This window comes from Schistocerca americana, unplaced genomic scaffold (assembly GCF_021461395.2).
Source record: "Schistocerca americana isolate TAMUIC-IGC-003095 unplaced genomic scaffold, iqSchAmer2.1 HiC_scaffold_919, whole genome shotgun sequence".
NCBI lineage: Eukaryota > Metazoa > Arthropoda > Insecta > Orthoptera > Acrididae > Schistocerca > Schistocerca americana.
Window position 1 is genome coordinate 22,501 of NW_025726696.1, and position 5,000 is coordinate 27,500.

Sequence of the window (5,000 nt, forward strand, 5' to 3'; positions counted from 1 at the left end):
TACCTTAACCTAACCCGTATTGTACCTTAACCTAACCCGTATTGTACCTTAACCTAACCCGTATTGTACCTTAACCTAACCCGTATTGTACCTTAACCTAACCCGTATTGTACCTTAACCTAACCCCTATTGTACCTTAACCTAACCCATATTGTACCTTAACCTAACCCATATTGTACCTTAACCTAACCCATATTGTACCTTAACCTAACCCATATTGTACCTTAACCTAACCCATATTGTACCTTAACCTAACCCATATTGTACCTTAACCTAACCCATATTGTACCTTAACCTAACCCATATTGTACCTTAACCTAACCCATGTTGCGCCTTAACCTAACCCATGTTGCGCCTTAACCTAACCCATGTTGCGCCTTAACCTAACCCATGTTGCGCCTTAACCTAACCCATGTTGCGCCTTAACCTAACCCATGTTGCGCCTTAACCTAACCCATGTTGCGCCTTAACCTAACCCATGTTGCGCCTTAACCTAACCCATGTTGCGCCTTAACCTAACCCATGTTGCGCCTTAACCTAACCCATGTTGCGCCTTAACCTAACCCATGTTGCGCCTTAACCTAACCCATGTTGCGCCTTAACCTAACCTATGTTGCGCCTTAACCTAACCTATGTTGCGCCTTAACCTAACCTATGTTGCGCCTTAACCTAACCTATGTTGCGCCTTAACCTAACCTATGTTGCGCCTTAACCTAACCTATGTTGCGCCTTAACCTAACCTATGTTGCGCCTTAACCTAACCTATGTTGCGCCGTAACCTAACCTATGTTGCGCCGTAACCTAACCTATGTTGCGCCATAACCTAACCTATGTTGCGCCTTAACCTAACCTATGTTGCGCCTTAACCTAACCTATGTTGCGCCTTAACCTAACCTATGTTGCGCCGTAACCTAACCTATGTTGCGCCTTAACCTAACCTATGTTGCGCCTTAACCTAACCTATGTTGCGCCTTAACCTAACCTATGTTGCGCCTTAACCTAACCTATGTTGCGCCTTAACCTAACCTATGTTGCGCCTTAACCTAACCTATGTTGCGCCTTAACCTAACCTATGTTGCGCCTTAACCTAACCTATGTTGCGCCGTAACCTAACCTATGTTGCGCCTTAACCTAACCTATGTTGCGCCTTAACCTAACCTATGTTGCGCCGTAACCTAACCTATGTTGCGCCTTAACCTAACCTATGTTGCGCCTTAACCTAACCTATGTTGCGCCTTAACCTAACCTATGTTGCGCCTTAACCTAACCTATGTTGCGCCTTAACCCAACACACGTTGGGCCTTAACCCAACACACGTTGGGCCTTAACCCAACACACGTTGGGCCTTAACCCAACACACGTTGGGCCTTAACCCAACACACGTTGGGCCTTAACCCAACACACGTTGGGCCTTAACCCAACACACGTTGGGCCTTAACCCAACACACGTTGGGCCTTAACCCAACACACGTTGGGCCTTAACCCAACACACGTTGGGCCTTAACCCAACACACGTTGGGCCTTAACCCAACACACGTTGGGCCTTAACCCAACACACGTTGGGCCTTAACCCAACACACGTTGGGCCTTAACCCAACACACGTTGGGCCTTAACCCAACACACGTTGGGCCTTAACCCAACACACGTTGGGCCTTAACCCAACACACGTTGGGCCTTAACCCAACACACGTTGGGCCTTAACCCAACACACGTTGGGCCTTAACCCAACACACGTTGGGCCTTAACCCAACACACGTTGGGCCTTAACCCAACACACGTTGGGCCTTAACCCAACACACGTTGGGCCTTAACCCAACACACGTTGGGCCTTAACCCAACACACGTTGGGCCTTAACCTGCTCTGTAATTGTCATACGACGCGTTAAATTAGTGTAGTGTTGCCTAACTGCAACCCCCGCAATATAGTTTGCTACTCGCACTGCCCGGTCCCCAGAGTATCGCTTCATGTTAAACACCTTGCAGCTATACACTGTAATGCGGATGGCGGCAGGACGTACATGCTCAATGCCCTTCGCAGTTGTTCATTGGCATTCGCATGGCGAAGCACAGCCTACGTTGTGGTACGGCTTGTGGCAACTGTCCGCTGATGTTGTACGTCCAAATCACACACTGTACCGCACATTGGTCCTCATGTACTGAATGATACATCGTGGTACATGTGTGACCGTACCACGACTGCGCCAACAACGGCGAACCATACGGTCCAAATATTGTGCACTCAGCTACGTGTCGTCTCCCTATAAGAGCTGGATTGCAGTATGGTATGCCGTGGATGGCGATCAGCATGAGCCGTCTGTTGATGTAGTGGCGCGTGTTGTCAGACGTAGTCGTCTCTTCTCACACACCGTGATAGCATGGTGCACTGCGTTCCACATCTGCGACATGCGACAGAGGCCGGTTGACAGTCGTTCGCGCAATGGACATCGCATACGTACGGGGGCCACCTTCCACGTGTTCGCGAAGCGTGCACATGTTGTTGCGTGTATGTGGGCAGACATAGTGTGTCGTGACACCTGACACAGGCATGCAACAATCGTTGAATTTGCAAATGGCGATGGACGTCTACGTTTGCTGGTGACGTTACGCAAATGAAGAACTGGTAAACCGTTGTGGTGCGGTTGTTCTCGCTAGAGGTGAATCAGTGATGGCGACGATCGGTTGAGCTACCAACCGGTTGTTTCAGCGATACCCACCATGCCCACGAACGTGAATGGCATGTGGGTGTGAAGCGATACGCGGCGGTGGCTGGGTGGGACCGTCCCCGGCCGGTGAGGGGGGGCCTTCCGGCGTGCTGGCCGCGCGGTGCGTGGGCGCACGCGCTACAGCCGGCTGGTGGGGGCGGCCAGTGGCAGGCGCGCCGGCCGACGGAGGCGGCAGGCGGCGCAGCTGCGCGCCGGCGCACCCTGCACGCGGCGCCGTGCGGCCAAAGTAGGTCCTCGCGGGCCCGGTGCGAAGCGCGGTGGACATCTGCAGTGTGCTGGTCCGATTGAGGACTGTGTGCGCTGAGGATGCGCCGCCGCCCGGCGCTCGGCGCCGCGACGCCGTCTGCTGCTCGGTCGCCTCTGCGGTTCTCGCAGGTGGATTGTATCGCAGCTGTGCGGACGTGTTGGCGCGTGCGCTGTGCTGGGAGAGTTCGCTTCGGCACCCAAGTGGGGCTTTTGTCCTTCTGTGGCGCTGGCGTTGGAGCTGCCGGCCACCGTAGGTGGCGCGTGTTGTCTCCCGCCGGCAATGCCACGACAGCACGCTCCCGGGCCTCTGTCGGCAGCGGCAAGCTCAGTTGGGAGCACGGGTGGTCGCACCTAAAGCGTCTACTCGCCAAACTCCGGGCGATTGCGCCTCTCTCGAACCCGACCAAGTACTTAGGACGGCGCTGCGCGCCGCCGGGACCTGAGAGGGTTTCGAGGTGTATTGTGCAGGGGAGCTCAGCCTCCTCCTGTTTGCAGAATAATTGAGCGGACGCTTGCGTGTTCGCGCGGGCCCCCGGGACACACTCCCGGGCGGCCGGCTGCTCAGCTCTAGTTGACGCAGCTCCCTGGTTGATCCTGCCAGTAGTCATATGCTTGTCTCAAAGATTAAGCCATGCATGTCTCAGTACAAGCCGCATTAAGGTGAAACCGCGAATGGCTCATTAAATCAGTTATGGTTCCTTAGATCGTACCCACGTTACTTGGATAACTGTGGTAATTCTAGAGCTAATACATGCAAACAGAGTCCCGACCAGAGATGGAAGGGACGCTTTTATTAGATCAAAACCAATCGGTCGGCTCGTCCGGTCCGTTTGCCTTGGTGACTCTGAATAACTTTGGGCTGATCGCACGGTCCTCGTACCGGCGACGCATCTTTCAAATGTCTGCCTTATCAACTGTCGATGGTAGGTTCTGCGCCTACCATGGTTGTAACGGGTAACGGGGAATCAGGGTTCGATTCCGGAGAGGGAGCCTGAGAAACGGCTACCACATCCAAGGAAGGCAGCAGGCGCGCAAATTACCCACTCCCGGCACGGGGAGGTAGTGACGAAAAATAACGATACGGGACTCATCCGAGGCCCCGTAATCGGAATGAGTACACTTTAAATCCTTTAACGAGTATCTATTGGAGGGCAAGTCTGGTGCCAGCAGCCGCGGTAATTCCAGCTCCAATAGCGTATATTAAAGTTGTTGCGGTTAAAAAGCTCGTAGTTGGATTTGTGTCCCACGCTGTTGGTTCACCGCCCGTCGGTGTTTAACTGGCATGTATCGTGGGACGTCCTGCCGGTGGGGCGAGCTGAAGGCGTGCGACGCGCCTCGTGCGTGCTCGTGCGTCCCGAGGCGGACCCCGTTGCAATCCTACCAGGGTGCTCTTGAGTGAGTGTCTCGGTGGGCCGGCACGTTTACTTTGAACAAATTAGAGTGCTTAAAGCAGGCAAGCCCGCCTGAATACTGTGTGCATGGAATAATGGAATAGGACCTCGGTTCTATTTTGTTGGTTTTCGGAACCCGAGGTAATGATTAATAGGGACAGGCGGGGGCATTCGTATTGCGACGTTAGAGGTGAAATTCTTGGATCGTCGCAAGACGAACAGAAGCGAAAGCATTTGCCAAGTATGTTTTCATTAATCAAGAACGAAAGTTAGAGGTTCGAAGGCGATCAGATACCGCCCTAGTTCTAACCATAAACGATGCCAGCCAGCGATCCGCCGCAGTTCCTCCGATGACTCGGCGGGCAGCCTCCGGGAAACCAAAGCTTTTGGGTTCCGGGGGAAGTATGGTTGCAAAGCTGAAACTTAAAGGAATTGACGGAAGGGCACCACCAGGAGTGGAGCCTGCGGCTTAATTTGACTCAACACGGGAAACCTCACCAGGCCCGGACACCGGAAGGATTGACAGATTGATAGCTCTTTCTTGATTCGGTGGGTGGTGGTGCATGGCCGTTCTTAGTTGGTGGAGCGATTTGTCTGGTTAATTCCGATAACGAACGAGACTCTAGCCTGCTAACTAGT

The 5,000-nt window shown here is 53.3% G+C and overlaps 1 non-coding gene across 1 annotated transcript in view; it reads left to right on the forward strand.

Annotated features, from left to right (window-relative positions):
• The first annotated feature begins 3,551 nt into the window (after positions 1-3,551).
• The window catches only part of LOC124592444, a 1,910-nt gene continuing 461 nt past the window's right edge, over positions 3,552-5,000 (forward strand). The window contains exon 1 of the ribosomal RNA XR_006977424.1: positions 3,552-5,000. This exon is cut by the window's right edge and continues 461 nt beyond it. This is a non-coding gene — a ribosomal RNA (small subunit ribosomal RNA).